Genomic DNA, 25,077 nt, shown 5'->3' with positions numbered 1-25,077 from the left:
GCCACATGGAAAGAAAGCATTGCCATGTAAATGGGTCTACAAAATGAAGGTCACAGGTGATGATGTGCCTAGGTACAAGGCCCATTTGGTTGCTAAAGTGTTCAAGCAAGAGAAGGGTGTAGACTTTGATGAGATATTCTCTCCGGTTGTGAAGATGACCACACTTAGATGCATGCTTGGACTAGTGGCATCAGAGGATATGGAGCTTATGCAAATGGATGTCAAGACAGCTTTCTTGCATGGGGATTTGCATGAGGAAATTTACATGGTGCAACCGGAAGGCTTTGAAGAAAAGGGCAAAGAGCATTTAGTTTGCAAGCTAAAGAAGAGTCTCTATGGTCTTAAGCAAGCGCCTAGAGAATGGTATCAGAAGTTTGATGTTTTCATTCGGTCCCAGGGTTTTAGGAGGAGTGAAATTGATCACTGCCTCTACACTAAAAGGGCTAAGGATAATAGCCTGATAATCCTGGCACTATATGTGGATGATATGCTATTGGCTAGCAAGAATACTTATGAGCTAGATGCATTAAAGGCCAAGTTGCATGAGGCCTTTGATATGAAGGATTTGGGACTTGCAGGTCATATTCTTGGTATGCGCATCACGCGTGATCGGAGTAGGAAACTCCTTTGGCTTTCACAAAAAGAGTATGTTACAAAAGTATTGCAACGTTTCAATATGGAGGGGGGGAAGGCAGTGAGTACTCCATTGCCTCCATATGTGAAACTGAGTCATACAGATAGTCCCAAATCAGATGAGGAGAGGGCCATGATGGCCAAGGTTTCTTATGCATCAGCAGTTGGGAGTCTTATGTATGCTATGATAGCTACTAGACCAGACATTGCATTTGCAGTGGGAGTTGTTAGCCGGTATATGGCTAATCCAGGAAAGAGGCATTGGGAGGCCATTAAGTGCATCATGAGGTACATGAAGGGTACCAAGGAGATGTGCATTTGCTTTGGTAAAGGAGACATGCGTGTACTTGGGTACACAGATTCAGACTATGCAGGGCATGTGGATAGTAGGAGATCCACTTCTGGTTATGTGTTCACCTTTGCAGGTGGTGCAATGTCGTGGATGTCTCGTGCACAAAAGTGCATTGCTTTGTCTACCAATTTCGGATGTGCATGACACTAGAGCAAAAATAGTATTTAATGCTCGATAGACCATGCAAAGGATATCCGATGGGCACAATACTTTTCCTACCCTTCAACCTAGGTGGTATTGAAATGTTCTCAGAGAGGCACACCCATCTGAAAAGTACTTGGTCAGATAACATACCTAAGGGTGTGTTTTTTTGCATGTGCATATCACTACAGGAAAGATGGTGGATAATGCGTGATCGACCATGCAAAGTATATCCGATGGTCACAATACTTTTCACGAACCTCAACCTAGTTGAAACAAACTTGCGTGCAAAGTGGAGCCCCCATCTGATAAGTACTTGTTTGAATAACACACATAGGATGTGTGTGTTTATGGTTGTGCGTGACACTAAGGCAAAAATGGTATTTTATGCTTGATCGACAATGCAAAGCATATCCTATGGGCACAATGCTTTGCACACACCTTCAACTAGGTGAAATTAACTTACATGCAAAGTGGCACGCCCATCCCATGAGTACTTGATCGGATAACATACCTAGCAACGTGTTTTTTTACGAACGTGCGTGACACTAGAGCAAAAATGGTATTTAATGCTCGATCAACAATGCAAAGGATATTCGATGGGCACAATACTTTTCCTATGCCTCAACCTAGGTGGTATTGACATGTTCTCAAAGAGACACACCCATCTGATAAGTACTTGGTCAGATAACACACCTAAGGGTGTGCTTTTTAACGGATGTGCATATCACTAGTGAAAAAACGGTGTATAATGCGTGATCGACCATGCAAAGCATATCCGATGGTCACAATACTTTCCACGCACCTCAACCTAGTTGAAACAGACTTGGGTGCAAAGTGAGCCCCATCTGAGAAGTACTTGTTTGAATAACACACCTAGGACCGTGTTTTTTTATGGTTGTGCATGACACTAAGGCAAAAATGGTGTTTTATGCTTGATCGACAATGCAAAGCATATCCGATGGGTACAATACCTTGCACACACGTCAAACTAGGTGGAATTGACTTACATGCAGAGTGGCATGCCCATCCTATAAGTACTTGATTGGATAACATACCTAGCAGCATGTTTTTTTATGGATGTGCATGATACCAAGGCAAAAATGGTATTTAATGCTCGATCGACCATGCACAGCATATCCGATGGGCACAATAATTTTCCTACACCTCAACCTAGGTTGAATAACACACCTAGGACCGTGGTTTCTCATGGTTGTGCATGACACTAAGGCAAAAACAGTGTTTTATGCTTGATCGACAATGCAAAGCATATCCGATGGGTACAATACTTTGCACACAACTTCAACTAGGTGGAATTCACTTACATGCAAAGTGACGTGCCCATCCCATAAGTACTTGATCGGATAACATACCTAGTAGCGTGTTTTTTTACGGATGTGCATGACACCAAGGGAAAAATGGTATTTAATGCTCGATCGACCATGCAAAGCATATCCGATGGGCACAATACTTTTCCTACACCTTAACCTAGGTGGTTTTGACATGTTTTCAAACAAGCACACCCATCCGATAAGTACTTAGTCAGATAACACACCTAAGGGCATGTTTTTTTGCGGATGTGTATATCACTAGGGAGAAAACGGTGTATAATGCATGATCGACCATGCAAAGCATATCCAATGGTCACAATACTTTGCACGCACCTCAACCTAGTTGAAAGAGACTTGCGTGCAAAGTGGAGCCACCATCCAATAAGTACTTGTTTGAATAACACACGTAGGATCGTGTTTTTTTATGGTTGTGCATTACACTAGAGCAAAAATGGTGTTTTATGCTTAATCGACAATGCAAAGCTTATCCGATGGGCATAACACTTTGCACACACCTTAAACTAGGTGGAATTTACTTATATGCAAAGTGGCATGCCCATCCCATAAGTACTTAATTGGATAACATACCTAGCAGCGTGTTTTTTTAAGGATGTGCATGACACTACGGCAAAAATGGTATTTAATGCTCGATCGACGATGCAAAAATATCACTGGGCACAATACTTTTCCTATGCCTTAACCTAGGTGGTATTGACATGTTTTCAAAGAGGCACACCCATCCGATAAGTACTTGGTCAGATAACACACCTAAGGGCGTGTTTTTTTGTGGATGTGCATATCACTACAGGAAAAACGGTGTATAATGCGTGATCGACCATGCAAAGAATATCCGATGGTCACAATACTTTGCAAACACCTCAATCTAGTTGAAAGAGACTTACGTGCAAAGTGGAGCCCCCATCCGATAAGCTCTCGTTTGAATAACACACCTAGGACCGTGCTTTTTTTTTGTTGCGCATTACACTAAGGCAAAAATGGTGTTTTACGCTTGATCGACAATTCAAAGCATATCCAATGGGCATAACACATTGCACACACCTTAAACTAGGTGGAATCGACTTACATGCAAAGTGGCATTCCCATCTCATAAGTACTTGATTGGATAACATACCTAGCAGCGTGTCTTTTTACAGATGTGCATGACACAAAGGCAAAAATGGTATTTAATGCTCGATCGACCATGCAAAGCATATCCAATGGGCACAATACTTTTCCTACGCCTCAACCTAGGTGGTATTGATATGTTTTCAAAGAGGCACACCCATCCGATAGGTACTTGTTAAGATAACATACCTAAGGGCCTGTTTTTTTGCAGATGTGCATATCACTGCAGGAAAAATGTTGTATAATGTGTGATCGACCATGCAAAGCATATCCAATGGTCACAATACTTTGCACGCACCTCAATCTTGTTGAAACAGACTTGCGTACAAAGTGGAGCCCCAATCCGATAAGTACTTGTTTGAATAACACACCTAGGATTGTGTTTTTTTATGGTTGTGCATTACACTAAGGTAAAACAGTGTTTTATGCTTTTCAGACACCTTAAACTAGGTGAAATTCACTTACATGCAAAGTATTTAATGCTCGTTTGACCATGCAAAGGATATCCGATGGGCAGAATACTTTTCCTATGCCTCAACCTAGGTGGTATTGACATGTTTTCAAAGAGGCACAACCATCCGATAGGTACTTTGTGAGATAACATACCTAAGAGCATGTTTTTTTATGGATGTGCATATCACTATACGAAAAGCGTTGTATAATGTGTGATCGACCATGCAAAGCATGTCCGATGGTCACAATACTTTGCACGCACCTTGATCTAGTTGAAACAGACTTGCGTACAAAGTGGAGCCCCCATCTGATTAGTACTTGTTTGAATAACATACCTACGACCGTGTTTTTTTACAGTGGTGCATTACACAGGCAAAAATGGTGTTTTATGCTTGATCGACAATGCAAACCATATCCGATGGGCATAACACTTTGCACACACCTTAAACTAGGTGTAATTGACTTACATGCAAAGTAGCGCACCCATCCCATAAGCACTTGATCGGATAACATACCTAGCAGCGTGTTTTTTTACGAATGTGCATGACACTAAGGCAAAAATGGTAATTAATGCTCGATCGACCATGCAAAGCATATCTGATGGGCAGAATACTTTTCCTATGCCTCAACCTAGTTGGTATTGACATGTTTTCAAAGAGGCACACCCATCCGATAAATACTTGGTCAGATTACATACCTAAGGGCGTGTTTTTTTGTGGATGTGCATCACTACAAGAAAAACGTAGTATAATGCATGATCGACCATGCAAAGCATATCCGATGGTCACAATACTTTGCGTGCACCTCAACCTACACAAAACAGACTTGCATGCGAAGTGAAGCCCCCATCCGATAAGTACCTGTTTGAATAACACACCTAGGACGTGTTTTTTTATGTTTGTGCATGACACTAAGGCAAAAACGGTATTTTATGCTTGATCGACAATGCAAAGCATATCCGATGGGGACAATACTATGCACACACCTTCAACTAGGTGGAATTGACTTACCTGCAAAGTGGCATGCCCATCCCATAAGTACCTGATCAGATAACATACCTAGCAACGTGTTTTTTTACGGATGTGCATGACACTAAAGCAAAAATAGGATTTAATGCTCGATCGACCATGCAAAGGATATCCGATGCACACAATACTTTTCCTATGCCTCAACCTAGGTGGTATTGAAATGTTCAGAAGGAGGCACACCCATCCGATAAGCACTTGGTCAGATAACATACCTAAGGGCATGTTTTTTTGCGGATGTGCATATCACTACAAGAAAAATATTGTATAATGCGTGATCGACCATGCAAAGCATATCCGATGGTCACAATACTTTGCGTGCACCTCAACCTAGATGAAATGGACTTTCGTGCAAAGTGGAGCCCCCATCCAATAAGTAGTTGTTTGAATAACACACCTAGGACGTGTTTTATTATGGTTGTGCATGACACTAAGGCGAAAACGGTGTTTTATGCTTGATCGACAATGCAAAGCATATCCGATGGGGACAGTACCTTTCACATACCTTCAACTAGGTGAAATTGACTTACATGCAAAGTGGCGCGCCCATCCCATAAGTACATGATCGGATAACATACCTAGCAACGTGTTTTTTTACGGATGTGCATGACACTAGAGCAAAAATAGGATTTAATGCTCGATCGACCATGCAAAGGATATTTGATGGGCACAATACTTCTCCTACACCTCAAACTAGAAATTAAAATTTTCTTAAAGAGGCCTACCCATCCGATAAGTACTTGGTCAGATAACATACCTAAGGGCATGTTTTTTTGCGGATGTGCATATCACTACAGGAAAAACATTGTATAATGCGTGATCGACCATGCAAAGCATATCCGATGGTCACAATACTTTGCGCACACCTCAACCTAGTTGAAACGGACTTGCATGCAAAGTGGAGCCCCCATCCGATAAGTACTTGTTTGAATAACACACGTAGGACCGTGTTTTTTTACGGTTGTGCATTACACTAGAGCAAAAATGGTGTTTTATGCTTGATCGACAATGCAAAGCACATCCGATGGGAATAACACTTTGCACACACTTTAAAATAGGTGGAATTGACTTACATGCAAAGTGGCATACCCATCCCATAAGTACTTAATTGGATAACATACCTAGTAGCGTGTTTTTTTAAGGATGTGCATGACACTAAGGCAAAAATGGTATTTAATGCTCGATCAACGATGCAAAAATATCACTAGGCACAAAACTTTTCCTATTCCCTAACCTACATGGCATTGACATGTTTTCAAAGCGACACTCCCATCCGATAAGTACTTGGTCAGATAACATACCTAAGGGCGTGTTTTTTTGCGGATGTCCATATCACTACGGGAAAAACGGGTGATAATGTGTGATCGACCATGCCAAGCATATCCGATGGTCACAATACTTTGCACGCACCTCAACCTAGTTGAAACAGACTTGCGTGCGAAGTGGAGCCCCCATCCGATAAGTTCATGTTTGAATAACACACCTAGGATTTTGTTTTTTTTTTGTTGTGCATTACACTAAGGCAAAAACGGTGTTTTATGCTTGATCATTAAAGCAAAGCATATTCGATGGGCATAGCACTCTGCACACACCTTAAAGGAGGTGGAATTGACTTACATGCAGAGTGGCATTCTGATCCCATAAGTATTTGATCGAATAACATACCTAGCAGCGTGTTTTTTTACGGATGTGCATGACACCAAGGCAAAAATGGTATTTAATGCTCGATCAACCATGCAAAGCATATTCGATGGGCATAATACTTTTCCTGTGCCTCAACCTAGTCCTGTGCCTCAACCTAGGTTGTATTGACATGTTTTCAAAGAGGCACACCCATCCGATAGGTACTTGGTGAGATAACATACCTAAGGGCGTGTTTTTTTGTAGATGTGCATATCACTACAGGAAACATGTTGTATAATGTGTGATCGACCATGCAAAGCATATCCGATGGTCACAATACTTTGCACGCACCTCAACCTAGCTGAAACCGACTTGGGTGCAAGGTGGAGCCCCCATCTGAGAAGTACTTTTTTGAATAACACACCTAGGACCGTGTTTTTTTATGGTTGTTCATGACACCAAGGCAAAAACAATGTTTTATGCTTGATCGACAATGCAAAGCATATCCAATGGGCATAATACTTTTCACACACCTTCAACTAGTTGGAATTGACTTACATGAAAAATGGCGCGGCCATCCCATAAGTACTTGATCGGATAGCATACCTAGCAGTGTGTTTTTTTATGGATGTGCATGACACTAGAGCAAAAATAGTATTGAATGCTCGATCAACCATACAAAGGATATCTGATGGTCACAATACTCTTCCTACCATTCAACCTAGGTGGTATTCAAATGTTCTCAAAGAGGCACACCCATCCGATAAGTACTTGGTCAGATAACATACCTAAGGGCGTGTTTTTTTGCGGATGTGCATATCACTATAAGAAAAACGGTGGATAATGTGTGATCGACCTTGCAAAGCATATCCGATGGTAACAATACTATGCACACACCTCAACCTAGTTGAAACAGATTTGCGTGCAAAGTGGAGCCCCCATCTGAGAAGTACTTGTTTGAATAACACACCTATGGCCATGTTTTTTTATGGTTATGCATGACACTAAGGCAAAAATGGTGTTTTATGCATGATCGACAATGTAAAGCATATCTGATGAGCACAATACTTTGCACACACCTTTAGCTAGGTGGAGTTGACTTACATTCAAAGTGGCACATCCATCCCATAAGTACTTGATCGCATAACATACCTAGCAGCGTGTTTTTTTACGGATGTGCATGACACTAGATCAAAAGTAGCATTTTATGCTCGATTGACCATGCAAAGGATATCCGATGGGCACAATACTTTTCCTAAACCTCAACCTAGGTGGTTTTGACATGTTTATGGGCACAATACTTTTCCTACACCTCAACCTAGGTGGTTTTGACATGTTTTCAAACAAGCACACCCATCCGATAAGTACTTGGTCAGATAACACCCCTAAGGGCATGTTTTTTTGCGGATGTGTATATCTTTAGGAAAAAAACGGTGTATAATGCATGATCGACCATGCAAAGCATATTCAATGGTCATAATACTTTGCACGCACCTCACCCTATTTGAAATAGACTTGCATGCAAAGTGGAGCCACCATCCGATAAGTACTTGTTTGAATAACACATGTAGGACCGTGTTTTTTTATGGTTGTGCATTACACTAGAGCAAAAATGGTGTTTTATGCTTGATCGACAATGCAAAGCATATCCGATGGGCATAACACTTTGCACACACCTTGAAATAGGTGGAATTGACTTACACGCAAAGCGGCATACCCATCCCATAAGTACTTAATTGGATAACATACCTAGCAGCGTGTTTTTTTAAGGATGTGCATGACACTAAGGCAAAAATGGTATTTAATGCTCGATCGACGATGCGAAAATATCACTGGGCACAATACTTTTTCTATGTCTTAATCTAGGTGGTATTGACATGTTTTCAAAGAGACACACCATCCGATAAGTACTTGGTCAGATAACATACCTAAGGGCGTGTTTTTTTGCGGATGTGCATATCACTACGGGAAAAATGGTGGATAATGCATGATCGACCATGCAAAGCATATCTGAGGGTCACAATACTTTGCATGCACCTCAACCTAGTTGAAACGGACTTGTGCGCAAAGTGGAACCCCCATCCGATAAGTACATGTTTGAATAACACACCTAGGACTGTGTTTTTTTTTTTTGTTGTGCATTACAGTAAGGCAAAAATGGTGTTTTATGCTTGATGGACAATGCAAAGCATATGTGATGGGCATAACACTTTGCACACACCTCAAACTAGGTGGAATTGACTTACATGCAAAGTGGCATTGCCATCCCATAAGTACTTGATCGGATAACATACCTAGCAGCGTGGTTTTTTACGGATGTGCATGACACCAAGGCAAAAATGGTATTTAATGCTCGATCGACCATGCAAAGAATATCTGATGGGCACAATACTTTTTGTACGCCTCAACCTAGGTGGTATTGACATGTTTTCAAAGTGGCACACCCATCCGATAGGTACATGGTGAGATAACATACCTAGGGGTGTGTTTTTTTGCGGATGTGCATATCACTATAGCAAAAACGTTGTATAATGTGTGATCGACCATGCAAAGCATATCCGATGGTCACAAAACTTTGCACGCACCTCAATCTAGATAAAACAAACTTGCATGCAAAGTGGAGCCCCCATCCAATAAGTACTTGTTTGAATAACACACCTAGGACCGTGTTTTTTTATGGTTGTGCATTACACTAAGGCAAAAACGGTATTTTATGCTTGGTTGACAATGCAAACCATATCCGATGGGCATAACACTTTGTACACACCTTAAAATAGGTGGAATCAACTTACATGCAAAGTGGCACGCCCATCCCATAAGTACTTGATTGGTTAACATACCTAGCAGCGTGTTCTTTTACGGATGTCCATGACACTAAGGCAAAAATGGTAATTAATGCTCGATCGACCATGCAAAACATATATGATTGGCACAATACTTTTCCTATGCCTCAAACTAGGTGGTATTGACATGTTTTCAAAGAGGCACACCCATCTGATAAGTACTTGGTCAGATAACATACCTAAGGGCGTGTTTTTTTGCGGATGTGCATATCACTACGGGAAAAACGGTGGATAATGCGTGATCGACCATGAAAAGCATATCCGATGGTCACAATACTTTGCGCGAACCTCAACCTAGTTGAAAAAAACTTGCATGCAAAGTGCAGCCCCCATCCAATAAGTACTTGTTTAAATAACACACCTAGGACGTGTTTTTTAATGGTTGCTTTTCCTATGCCTTAACCTAGATAGTATTGAAATGTTTTCAAAGAGGCACACCCATCCGATAAGTACCTAGTCAGATAACACACATAAGGGCGTGTTTTTTTGCGAATGTGCATCACTACAGGAAAAACGGTGTATAATGCGTGATCGACCATGCAAAGCATATCCGATGGTCACAATACTTTGCACACACCACAATCTAGTTGAAAGCGCCTTGCTTGTAAAGTGGAGCCCCCATCCGATAAGTACTTGTTTAAATAACAGACCTAGGACCGTTTTTTTTTTTCGTTGTGCATTACACTAAGGCAAAAACGTTGTTTTATGCTTGATCAACAATGCAAAGCATATCCGATGGTCATAACACTTTTCACACACCTTGAACTAGGTGGAATTGACTTACATGCAAAGTGGCATTCCCATCCCATAAGTACTTGATCGGATAACATACCTAGCAGCGTGTTTTGTTACGAATGTGCATGACACCAAGGCAGAAATGGTATTTAATGCTCGATCGACCATGAAAAGCATATCCGTTGGGCATGTTTTCAAAGAGGCACACCCATCCGATAGGTACTTGGTGAGATAACATACCTAAGGGCGTTTTTTTTGCGGATCTACATATCACTATAGGAAAAACGTTGTTTAATGTGTGATCGACCATGCAAAGCATATCCGATGGTCACAATACTTAGCATGCACCTCAATCTAGTTGAAACAGACTTGCATGCAAAGTGGAGCCCCCATCCGATAAGTACTTCTTTGAATAATGCACCTAGGACCGTGTTGTTTTATGGTTGTGCATTACACTAAGGCAAAAACAGTGTTTTATGCTTGATCGACAATGCAAACCATATTTGATGGGGATAACACTTTGCACACACCTTAAACTAGGTGGAATTGACTTACATGCAAAGTGGCATGCCCATCCCATAAGTACTTGATCGGATAACATACCTAGTAGCATGTTTTTTTACGAATGTGCATGACACTAAGGTAAAAATGGTAATTAATGCTCGATCGACCATGCAAAGCATATTTGATGGGCACAATGCTTTTCGTATGCCTCAACCTAGGTGGTATTGACATGTTTTCAAAGAGGCACACCCATCCGATAAGTACTTGGTTAGATAACATACGTAAGGGCGTGTTTTTTTGCAGATGTGCATATCACTACAGGAAAAACATTGTATAATGCATGATCGATCATGCAAAGCATATCCGATGGTCACAATACTTTGCACGCACCTCAACCTAGTTGAAGCAAACTTGTGTTTAAAGTGGAGCCCCATTCGATAAGTACTTGTTTGAATAACACACCTAGGATGTGTTTTTTTATGGTTGTGCATGACACTAAAGCAAAAACTGTGTTTTATGCTTGATCGACAATGCAAAGCATATCCGATGTGCACAATACTTTGCACACACCTTCAACTAGGTGGAATTGACTTACATGCAAAGTGGCGTGCCCATCCCATAAGTAATTGATCGGATAACATACCTAGCAACGTGTTTTTTTACGGATGTGCATGACACTAGAGCAAAAATAGGATTTAATGCTTGATCGACCATGCAAAGGATATTCGATGGGCACAATACTTTTCCTATGCCTCAACCTAGGTGGTATTGGAATGTTCTCAAAGAGGCACACCCATCTGATAAGTACTTGGTCAGATAACATACCTAAGGGCATGTTTTTTTGCGGATGTGCATATCACTACGGGAAAAACGGTGGATAATGCATGATCGACCATGCAAAGCATATCCGATGGTCACAATACTTTGCACGCACCTCAACATAGTTGAAACGGACTTGTGTGCAAAGTGGAGCCCCCATCTGCAAAGTACTTGTTTGAATAACACACTTAGGACCGTGTTTTTTTATGGTTGTTTGGCAAAGATAAGGTGGCAGTGACTGGATCAAAGATTCTTAGTGCACATGTTGAGCTAAAGTATAAATGTGGAGATATGGAAACACTTGGAGATGTTATGCCCTACAATAAATCCAAGAAATCATTTATAGCATGGGACAAAGATGAGCTCAACTTATGCAACAGACATTATCAAGAATACAAAGTGCACCACCTTGGATTTTACTATAGGGGACATTTTACAAATGAGATCATTTGCAAATAATACTGTAGCAGAAGGTGAAGTATTGGGATTTGAACAAATGGAGCAATGGTCATTTGCATAGATGAGGATTCTAAGAGTCACTGATGATGGTATGGTTGATAACATAACATCCTTATGTGATCCCTACTATGAGGTAGGCAAGAATATGAGATGGAGCATGCAATTTTTAAACATGAGAAAGAGGCACATGGTTTTCAATGATAAAGACAAGTTATAGTACAATATCAAAGGACCTAAAAAGTGTGCCCATGTGCCAAGCTCTATCACTTCAAATGTGGATGATTTCAATGTACTCAATTATAGTAGAACTGCTTCAAAGAATACTAGAACAAATATAAAAGCATATTAGCACTACTTCAAAGCACAAAAGAAAGCACACATAAGCACAAGTAAGAAAATGAGGAGTGCTTGAAATCATAATAAAAAGCACATACTATAAAAGAAAGCATGTTAGGACTAGTTCAGAGTACAAAAGAAAGCACATGAAAGCACATGTGAGCACATGAGTACTACTTCAGAGCATAGTAAAAAGTAGATCAAAGCATATAAACGCACATGAGATATCGCATAAAAGCTCATAAAGACACATATAAGCATGTGAGGACTACTTCAAAGCATAATAGAAAGCACATAAAAGCAACATGTTGTACAAGAAAGCACAATTAAAAGCATATATAAGTCTAGAGAAGCACATAAGAGCCTACAAAATCACATAAAGCACATAAAAGCACAAAACAAGGCACATAAAGACATGTATAAACACATGAGGAATGTTTCAAAGCATAATAAAAAGCACATGAAAACACAAGTTGTACAAGAAAGCACATGATTGAAAAGACTAACAGATACATATATAAGCCTAAAAGAGTACATAAAAGCACCCCAAAAGCACATAAAGTTCTATAAAAGCACAAGAACAAGTATATTAAAGGACATGAGAACTACTTCAAAGCATAGCAAAAGGAATATATAAGCCTATATGAAGTGCTTTAACACATAATAGAAAGGACATAAAAGCATGTGATGCATGAGAAAGCACAACAAAAAAGCATATGGAAGCATACACTACTACACACGGATCCTATTGCGACATTTAGCATGCGCGGGGCGCTAATCGTCGGTATGGGAAGCATGTCCCGTAAAGCGTCGCTATATAGAGACTTTAAGCAAACGTCGCTATATAGCGACGATTTCTAAAGTCACTATATAGCAACATTTTTCAGAAATGTAAGTGTTGCTATATAGCGACACTGAGATACTATTTTATAGCGACATTTTCTAGAGAGCTTTTTTACTCATATAGGCCTTAAAAGTTAGTTTTTTCCAATGACAAATTTTTTTAAATTTTCATACATGTTTGATCTTTTGAGAGAATAAAAGTATGATAGCATGTACATCAAGCCTTTGAAGCTCATATATTCATGTCCAAGTTTGAGATGAAAAAAATTCAATGAAGAGCATTTACATCAATTGTTTCTTCTTGAGCCAAGTCTAACGCGCCAAACAAGTCTATCTCTAAGTCTATACTGAGTTGATCTCCTATATTATCATCGTACTCTAGCATCGTACGTTCACCTTAAAGTACGTGATCATCTTCTTCAATAAAGTGTGGTGATTCTTGATTCTTCTTCCTCCCGTGTGATGTCATTATGCGCATCTTCCTCTTGGCTCATATTGTGATCTTCATCTTCTTCGCTAGATTCAATGGGATCAATTGGATCGAGCATTGGTAGTGGCATCTCCATATCCACATCTCTATCTTCAAAAATTTTCTTACTTCGTGGTGCAACTTAGATCACGTACCACCATCTTGGATCAGAACGATTCGGATGAAAAACCACCTATATTGAAGATGGGTGCCAGATGTCATCAATCATATATATGAAATTATGCTTAAGTACATGTATCAATGGATCTTTAAAAATGAAAGCTTCGATTAATTAAATCATTAGTATGCACCTACTCATAGTGCTCGGGAAGAACAAAAGTATCACTTTCATTGGTCCAATGTTTGGTGGAGTCTATTGCAAAGAAATCACTACTATCTTTTCTCATTGTTACATGGGGACCGTTGTAAATAGTTCTAAACCATTTTACATCAAGAATGAAGATACTCAATCGTCTAAAATCAATTCATAGATTTCGTGTATGGTTCCACAATAATCCAACTATGAGGAGAGAAGATTGGTATCCAAAGCACTTGCTCAGCTATCTTGCGTGAAGCTAGCCATGACTCCACAATCATACATGACTCTCTTTGAATCGATGCGTTCCACATGAAAATGTCGTCCATATGACCATAATGCACTGTACTTTTTGTACTGTAAAAGAGAATCATTAAAACAATGAAGATGCATCTATTTTATAGCATATATTGCCACAAATAATTACTTAATTATGTCAAGAAGTAAGAAACTTACATGCATCATACATCCAGATGATAACTCTCGCTTGCGCTCGTTTATTCTCTCTCCATCGTGCTCGGCTTTACGTAGAGCCAGTTGTAGCCAATCAAGTGACATGTTAGTGGGGAGAAGAGCCAGATCCCGTGGATATGGTTGCGATCGCCTGTACATTACTCTGAATCTCGTCCTTGCAGCATTTATTCTTTCTGCTTTGGCCACTTCATATCTCTCAATCCACTTCTGCATCTCAGGGCTATTGAGGATACAGAACTTATTGAATTTCTCCATTTGCTCTTCACTCATCTTTCTTTCAATCCCTTTTGCTTAGGGAACCTCGCCAACGATGCGATCATCATCCTTGTTATGCCAAGCTTGCGGCATATCGAGATCCGTGAATGCAAGAAACTCCGTGATATATACTAATGACTCTTGCACAAGCCATCCCTCTGCCATGCTTGCTTCTGGTCTTGCTCTTTATCTTACAAATCCCTTCAAAGTTTTCATAAACTGCTTGAAAAAAAACATCCATCGACTATGAACGGTACCTGCAATAGCCACCTCATCAACTATGTGTACAAGCAAGTGGACTTGAGTTGTCATAATGCTCACGGGAAAGTGCTTCTCAAGCAAGCATATGGATTCAATGGATTCCACCCTAGCCTTCTCGATGCTCGATATGGAGATCTCTTTTTGAGATATTCACCTATTTCACATATCCATGTAAGATATTTTCATAATCAGTCTATAGATTAATCAGCTTAAATTGAAGAAAATGCAATCAATGCGATTTGATAGTAAGCATACCTCACAATATCACTGATCTTGAATATAGCATTTCTAACATCTTCTTGTAAGCACCCTTTTATTGTAATTGGGAAGATGAACTATCAAAGCAACAAAGAAGTCATGTCAACAATATAACATAATCATAATTACGCTAACGCATCATGATTATCGGTACACTAATTCTATAGCTTAGAATACCTGTTAGACCTTGTGCCAATCATCGGACTTGAGCCCACTAAACTTATTGTCCTTTGAAAATGCTCCTTTCAAGCAATGCATGTACCCTGTCGGTGTTTGAAAAGAGGTAATGCCCGCCTTGACCGCTGCCTCCTCCTTATAGAGAGGATCCACGTTGCTTTCGGGAGGACAACTTTTCCCAAAGCATGCACTTGGGGCCACAAACGAGACATCCTATTCGTAGCACACAAGTCTTCTCACACTCCTCTCGAGTCTTTGGAACCAACCAAGTGTGTCCAAATAGTAGCTCCCACATTCTTGAAGATATGCATGGGATCCAAGAGATGATTGATTTGTAACTAACCCCAATAAGGAAGCTCGTGAAAGGTCGATAGTCTCTTCATACTAGGAGGACTTTCCTCTCCATTTGCCCTCCAAGCTTGAATCCAATCACTTGCCTTCAAATATGATGGTGGCGGATCAAGCTGACCTCCACGTGTGAGATGGTCTAGCAGAAGGTATCAAGCATGACCTTCATAAACATTTTTCCTCATATGTTTGGAGTATCGTGCAAGCGATTTCAAACCCGGTCCACAAATAGGACAAGCATGGTACCCACTTGTAACAAGTCCTACACGTGTGCACGAATGTGTTAGTATAAGACATCCGTGCGAAACTCGGGGGGGTCACTCATCATATGTAACCCTATCACATGAGTTCAACAGAAGGATTTTTTTAATTTCTAAAATTTATAGAAAAAAATATACATAAGGGACTATTTAAAATAGTTTTGGAAAAAATTTACAGATTTGTATAGAAAAGGGGTACATTTTATTAATGAAAATTTTTACAGATAAGGGACTTTTAATATAGGCCTTGAACACACGTGATATAGAGGGTTTATACATAGTGACCCTCCCGAGGTGCGAAAGAGAGTCATAAAAGCATAATCCTATATTATACTTGTAGAGACACAACCACGTACCTGCGCACTCTCCATATCCTGGGTAGTCATGCATGGTCCACATCAAGATACCCCTGACCAAAATATCATTGGTATGTCTAGGAGCTCTGGAAATATCAAAGACCCACACTCCTCTCCATAATATCTGTAACTCCTCTATCAAAGGTGCCATGTACACATCCATATTTTTTGCCTTGTACTTCCCTGGCATAAGTAGTGCAAGCATGAGGTTGTCCCTTTTTTATTGTTAGCCATGGTGGGATATTGTAATTCACCATGACTATGGGCCATGTCGACCAAGATGTCTAGCGTAATCCAAAAGGATTCACGCCATCCATGGCGAGCCCAAGATGTAAGTTGCATGGCTCCCTCGCAAAGTCTAGCCACTGATTGTCTATGTGCTTTCAAGCTACACAATCTGCGGGAATCCTCAATGTGTCATCAGTGGACCGATGAGATGCATGCCATGTCATCAACTCCACTATGGATTTGCGTCGGAACATGTGTTGTATTCTTGCAATGATGGGAAAGTGTCTCAAGACCTTTACCGGTATCTGCTCACCCTGCAAGTCATCTCCATATTGTTGTTTCCCACACTTCAAACAACTAGCCAAATCTCCATGCTTACGATAAAAGAGAATACAATCATTTCAGCAAGCATGAATGGTATCATTATCCATACCCACCATTGTTAGCATCTTTTTCGCTTCATCTCTTGATGCAGGCATGGTATTTGGTGCAGGAAACATCTTTTGGAGCAACCTATCACAATTCAAACATACATAGGCTTCAAATAATGATGATTCGGTACACTAATCCATACATGATGATTCTCAAAACAAACAATATCCGAATAATGAGTCAAATTAATGCAAGAGCTAACCTCATTAAGGCTGAGACACTTGTATCCGACCACCCATACTTTACTTGCAGATTCAAGATTGAGAGACAAGAACGTAGTTCAGACATCGTAGCACCCTCGTACAATTGTGTTGATTGCAACTCTCGCATTTTGACCTCAGACTCTGACATCACGTGTACATGGGATGTAGTTCACCTAAAAATAGAATCCATCATGTCAACCATACCCTCGTCATCATCTGGGGGACTATAGTCTTGCTTAAAGTGTGAAGGTATATGCACACCCTCGTCAGTCTCCTCATCTTGTTTTAAGATTTCGTGTAAATATAAGATCTTGTCTCAAGGTTTCGTACCATAATGGTATCCAATATTAACCTCGAACTTAAATAGCTTTGACTTACTGATAATCCTTCAACACGTGCAACACCAATGATGGGTACTAGTTTGGGCTCCTCCCCATACATCCGCAAGTGGTGCATGATAATACGACATTGATGTCGTACTTCTCGCTTGTAATGAGTGCAATGACAATATAACCTCTCCGTAAGCCACTTTGTGCCCTCGGGCATTGGCGCATCATCAAACGAGCTTCAACTCGTCCCTTCCATCTGCACTTATAAAATCACAACACAAGTTGCAAGGAAATATATTAACAGTTATAAAATAGCATCTATGAGCTTCTTTTTTAACTTTAAACATAAAGTGTCACTATATAGCGATGTTTTGACATGTTCCGTCGCTATATAGCCATGATTTGCTCTCTTTCATCACTATATAGCGACGATTATATTTTTAAAATCGTCATTATATAGCGACGGAACAGAGCAAATCATCACTATATAGTGACACTGTGGGTTAAAACCTGAACCTCACGATGCGCGGCGCTTTCTTTAGCAATCTCTATTGTAAGCTACAATCTCTCCTCCCACCTATTTTCGATGACCTCCCATGCTATTCTCCACTCCTCATCACTACTCACCCCTCTCCTAACACTTGTGCTCCCTCTCCACCCTTCTCCCTCTTTGCTTTCTTGAAAAGAAGTTTTTCAAGAAGGTGTCTCTTTGAACAGTGTAGGTTCGTTTTTTGTGAGATTTCATTTTGTCAGTGTTGAAGCATGTTTCTCCTTGTATTGCTAAGGCTATGTGCTAGTTTTCATGCTTGATTTCAAAGGATTGAAGACAAAAAATGAGATTTTGTGAAAGATAGAAGACTCACCTCTTCTGAGAGTGCTCTCAACGGAAGCAAGAACGGAAGAAGGAGAGAGAGAGAGAGAGCCACACAAGTTTGGTGGGTGCAGAACCACCCTAATCTTCTTTTTCATTCATTTATATATGTGTTTGAGTATTGTACATAACCGGGGTTAAGGCACAGTGACCTTTAACCCCCACAACCTCCCACTTAAAGGACAATGTGCCTTTAAGAGAGAACAAGTAGTGAGCATACTATCCAATGCCCATCAATACACGACAATACTCAAACTGCTGGACTAGGTAGACTCTTCGTCAGCATATCTGCAGGGTTATCATCTGTATGAACCTTGACAAGCTCTATGCGCTTGTCCTCAAGTACCTCCCTGATGAAATGGTACCTGACCTCAATGTGTTTGGTCTTTGCATGAAAGACCGGATTCCGTGCTAGCTGAATAGCACTCATGGAATCACTATGCAATGTCGGTACACCTGTATGAATCCCCAAATCTCCCACTAGCCGATCAAGCCATATAGCCTCCTTGCAACCCTCTGTGGCTGCAAGATACTTAGCCTCTATTTTTGATACTTTCTTATTTTGTATCTTATGATCATGACATATTAATATATTTCATATGTCATGATGGACAGTCTGCATATCGGCTAGTATCTACTATCAGAACAACCAGGGAGCAACAAGACCAAGTAGAATTCAACTGACGTCTACTAGTGGAGCAAAAAGATGGGCACAGCTGTGGGTGGAGAGTTGCCTACAACTGCATGTTGTTTCTTAGAGAGATTTTTGATTTGGAGTTATGAGTCAAAATGGAATCATATACAGAAGCCGATCTACTAGTGTTTCGGGCTAAGAGTATTCAGTGTCTAATTGCTACCATTGGGAAACAACTTGAAAATATGACTACATTGTAGCATGTATAAAACCTTATCTTTATACTTGTATGCTTGTTCAAGCCTTTAATTGGGATGTGTAAATCTCATAACTTTTTTATATTTTCCTCCAAGAGGAGAAGAGACTGAGTCTAATGAAAGCATGCTATCTTTATACTTCTATGATTATTTAAACCTTTATTTTAATTTGGGATGTGTAAATCTCATAACTTTTGAAATTTTTCCTCCAAGAGGAGGAGAGACTCACTCTAATGAAAGCATGTATGAAACCTTTTCCTCCAAGAGGAGGAAAGACTCACTCTAATGAAAGCATGTATGAAACTTTATCTGTATACTTCTATGCAGTCTAATGAGAAAACCATTATTAATGTTGGGGAACAACCTAAAAATATGACTACATTGCAGCATGTATGAAATGATCTTATCTTTATATTTCTATGCTTATTTAAGCCTTTATTTGGGATGTGTACATCTCATAACTTTTTTATATTTTTATAGCAGAAGGAGGATGTAGAAGACATAGCAAGTGTAGAAGAATATGATGTAGACTACTCTCTCAATAAGATGAGTCATGAAAATATGACTCTATTGCAACAGATTGGAAGTTCATTCACTGCTATGTTGTTAATTCGATAACAACCTCATTTTTTTGAATTTGGTGAAGAAGAGATTTAAATCCTCTTGAATCCTAAGAAAGAGGTTAATGTCAAAGTCATTACAACCATCCTGAGGTTTGATGCAGCCTTTTCCTTGGCTTTATACTTGCGTATTTTGATTAAATCCAAGAAGCTAATACTTTTTTTAAAAAATAGTAATGTTATAGAAGATTTTCCTCAAAATATACAAAGAGTTTCATATATGCTCAATCCTCTTATTTCTGAAGTGCTTAGCAACAAAAAAGAAACCATAGAGGATGTTTGCAAGTGGTTGAAGCATGTTCCTATGAATGAGGCACGAGTTATCTTTACAGCATATTATGAGAAGTAAGCATCAAACCCTACTTGTTTTTTCTATTGCGTTGCTAGAATTGTCTCAAACACACTAATTATTCTTTATTGATAATGCAGCTCACATTAGAGTTTGGTGGTCGTGGACATCTTTGCTAAGAAGTGCTTCTTTGCCAACTCAATGACATCCGTCCATGGCACTGTGTTAGAGTAAGTATAGACTACACTTATTGTCACTTCTTGACATGTAGATTGATATGCAATGCACATATTCACTGTTGTTATATCTTTTGATGTGCAAATCGGCTCGAAAGTTGGTAGGTGCTATTGACACAGTAATGCGGCAATGTGACTTGGCACAACAAATCGAGTATATAACATGTCAGGTATCACATCAAGAGGATAGCCACATCTACAATTGTGGATGGAGGGTGGGCTACAATTGCTTTTTGGTACTTGGTCAAATTTTTGAGATACAAAATGACACCACACTGTCAACATATGCGGACTTGCATCTCTATGCATTTATAACATGTACCATTCGAGCAATCATTAAGGGCAACATTATGGACCCTCCCACAAGTCAAATAGATAATGGCTCAGAGGAGTGTGAAATGAATGCCGTCAAAGAGTCAAAGGGGATAGAAGACCTCAACTCTGCAAACATGGCTTCATTGGAAGAATTGGGAAGCTCTTTTAATGTTAGGGTTATGATTCAACATAGACCTCAATATCTTGAATTTGGTGGAGAGGAGATTTCAATCCTCTCTAGAGCTTCAAATGAGGTCAATAACAACGTTATCATGGCCATTCTCAGGTTTGATACAAAATTTTTCTCTGCTTGATAATTCAATATTTTGATTAAATCTAATAAGCTAATATTCATTTATTTGTTGGTGCAGTATAGTTATCTCACAATTTTGTAGAGCCGTACAAAACTGGGTCTATATGTTGGATTCCCTCCTTTCTCCTATACTTAGCGATAGCAGAAAGACCATAGCCGATGTTTGTAAATGGTTATAGCCTTTACATTTACATGGCGTGCGAGTCCTATTTATGGCATATCACGAGATGTAAGTATCATGGCAACCTTTATTTTCATCTTATACTGGCAACATTGTGTTAAATATAATGGTTCTTAATTATTCGTGTAGGGAACATTGGAGTCTGGTGGTTTGGGACCTTGAAAACAACTATTGTTGGTTTGTCAACTCGATTGCAGGCTTTCATGGCTCAGTGCAAACGTAAGTATTCTATTAATCTGTTGTTACTTCTATATTATGTACCTTATGTAATAGACACACTAAGTTTTTTTAATATGTTATGATGAGCAGGTTGGTTGAGAAGTTGGTATCTGCTATCAGAGAAACAGGACAGTACAAAGACTCGCTAGACTTCCAAAAGCATTTAGTAGTAGAGCAGGAAGATGGGCATAGTTGTGGGTGGAGAGTTGCCTATAACTACATGTTGATTTTCAAAGAAATTTTCTCACTTAAGCCACAGGTCTCATCGGAAGACTCTTTGGAGCTCAAATATTCAGAGGAGGATATACAATTGTTTAGGGCTGAAATCATTCGAGACCTAATTACTGCCATTAGAATACAACATGCAACTGAAGCAATATCAAAGCTTGCATTTAAGGAAGAGGAGACTGAGTCTACTATGAAAGCACTACACACTATAGAAGAAGAAGAGACTTGGTGTACACCTATAGCACACAGCCTCCACTAGAAGCATCAGAAGAGTTGCCACAGCCTCTGCTTGCATTTAAGGAAGAGGATACTGAGTCTACTCTGAAAGCACTACATACTACAGAAGAAGTAGAGATTGAGTGTACATCTAGAGCACCACAGCCTCCATTGGAAGCATCAGAAGAGTTGCCACAGTCTCCACCAGAAGAGTTGTGCTGCATGTATGATGTTGTGTTTGTATATATGCATGAGGAGCATATTCTCATGATGTTGTTTATTCCATGAATATTATGGTTGACATTTATTTGTTGCAATGTATGAATCATGATGTTGTTTTTGTTGATTATACACCAATTTGTGACTTATTACTTAAGTGGCATTTAGTCATGATATTTATATATTTATTTCATGCACACAATTTTATGATATGAATGTGTGATGATGTGATTATTTGGAAATATAACCTTGTGTGATGACAATTTTGATATGAATATGTGATGATGTAATATTTATAATATATTTCACTCCAACGTATCAATTCCCAATGCTCCACTCACTTAAAGTACAGCATTCCCAATGCTCTGCAAAATTTTATTCAGTTGGACAGTCTCCACTCACTTAAAGTAGAGCATTCCCAATGCTTCACTCACTTTATTCCAACCCTTATCCTTATCATAGCGAACACATCATGCCTTAGTGCACTTGTATTCTTTGTAAAGAATAAGGGAGAGAGATAGGAGACTCAAGTTCAGCTTTCTTCACAACACACAAAAGAGAGAGGACACAAGGTTGGAGGGTGAAGCCTTTCTTCACTTTTGCACACAACAACAATACAATAGAAGAGGGAAATACCCTATATATCAAAACCTAGAATACGTGGTTCATATGTGAACCCAAACCAAAACATACGTGGTAGTCTAACTACACCACAAGTACAACTAACATAGGCGGTGACATAAATGATAGTCATCCAGGAGATATGTCGCGGATAGAGCTTGATATCTCAACACTCCCCCTCAAGCTCAAATCCATCTCACGTACACCAAGCAAGCTCCTAAATCTGCGAAGCTTCTCAGTACCCAATGCCTTCGTAAAAATATCAGCCACCTGCTCCTCAGTGCTAACATAGACAAGATCAATCTCACCAGCTAGAACCTTCTCTCTCACAAAGTGATAATGCACCTCAATGTGCTTCGTTCTAGCATGATAAACTGGGTTATTAGCAAGCATGATGCTGCTAATGTTGTCACAATGAATGACAACTGCTGCATGAACTGACTGTCCCATATCTGCAAGTAGCTTCCGTAACCAAGCTACCTCACATGCAGCCATTGCTGCACCCCTGTACTCTGCCTCTGTGCTCGACAAGGCAACTGTTGGCTGCTTCTTGCTGCTCCAACTGATGGCACCACTCCCAAGGGAAAACATAAAACCACTAGTAGATCTCCTGTCTGAGACACTACCAGCCCAGTCAGCATCTGTGTATCCATGTACCTGTAATGCACACCCAGCTTCATAAAACAGTCCATAATGCAATGTGGACTTCACATACCGCAGTATGCGCCTAGCCGCATCCAAATGTGGCTTCCTCGGTGCCTGCATAAACTGACTCACCAGCCCCACAGCATAGCTCAAATCTGGTCTGGTTATAGTCATGTAAATCAAGCTACCTACTATGCGCCTGTACATAGTAATATCTTCAAGAAGCTCACCTGTCTCTGCATTGAGCTTCACATTCTGCTCCAATGGAACAGAAATAGGCTTACAGCCTGTCATCCCATATTTGGACAGCATGTCCAAACCGTATTGCCTTTGTAACAGCCATATCCCACTCGGGGATCTAATAACCTCAATGCCCAAGAAGTAACGCAGCTCTCCCAAATCCTTCATCTCAAATTTCTGCTTCAATAGCAGCTTCACTTCATTAATGTCTGCATCACTATCACCTGTAATAATCAAGTCATCAACATAGATGACTATAAGCACAATCCCTCTGTTTGTCCTTTTCACATAAAGTGAAAAATCTGAATTGGAAATCTGAAATCCAATAGTGACAAGATATTGTCCTATCTTGTCTGACCATGCCCTCGGTGCCTGTTTTAAGCCATACAAGGCTTTGCGCAACCTGCATACAAAATCGAGGTGTGCTTTATCCTCATAACCTTCTGGCTGTATCATATAAACCTCTTCCTGCAAGTCACCATGCAAGAAGGCATTTTTCACATCCATCTGATGCAAAGACCATCCCTTTGCAGCAGCCATAGCAATTACTGCTCTCACGGTTGCCATCCTTGCAACTGGGCTGAAAGTTTCCTCATAGTCAATTCCATATGTCTGTGCAAAACCTTTGGCAACCAATCTTGCCTTGTACCTGCTAACAGACCCATCAGCATTGTGCTTTACTTTGTAAACCCACTTGCAGCCAATAGCCTTCTTATCATGAGGCAAAGGCATCAAATCCCAAGTGTGGTTTGCATCCAAGGCAGCCATCTCTTCATCCATAGCTGCTTCCCAATTTTTATGCCCTGCTGCATCCTCAAAACATGTGGGCTCTGGCTCCTCTAGAACCTTGACCATATAAGCATAGTGATGTGCTGTATACCCATCATATCTCAGCCTGTCAACTGGATACTTAATACGAGTGGACCTCCGTACAACTGGATCAGTTGCAGGAGTCTTTAAATCATGCCTGCTTTTCCTTGCACCAGGTGTAACAACAGAAGGAATCCCAAGTTCCTCATCAAGGCTCATTTCAGAGCCGCTTGACTCTCCATCAACATGAGAGCTACCAGCAGACACATCAAACACTGGAGTATGGTCCACTTTTTCTTTTCCCTAATGTGATACCTGCACAACACTATCAGGACTGCCATGTGACGATTCACTAGATCTCAATCTCCCTGTCCATGCATTAGATCCACTAGTAGAGGCCTCTCTGGGTCCACTCAAGGCTTGAGATTGCTGCTCTGCATTTATTGCAGCATTCCCATTTCCTGCATCTGCATCTCCTACCATAACAGTTGGTGCATACCAGCTGCTCATTTCATCAAAAACAACATCTCTGCTCACTTACATTTTGCGAGTGGAAGGGTTATAACAGCGATACC

This window comes from Dipteris shenzhenensis, chromosome 23 (genome assembly GCF_047967505.1).
Source record: "Dipteris shenzhenensis isolate YYH24624 ecotype China chromosome 23, Dip_SZ_1.0, whole genome shotgun sequence".
Taxonomy (NCBI): Eukaryota; Viridiplantae; Streptophyta; class Polypodiopsida; order Gleicheniales; family Dipteridaceae; genus Dipteris; species Dipteris shenzhenensis.
This window is presented reverse-complemented; position numbering follows the sequence as displayed.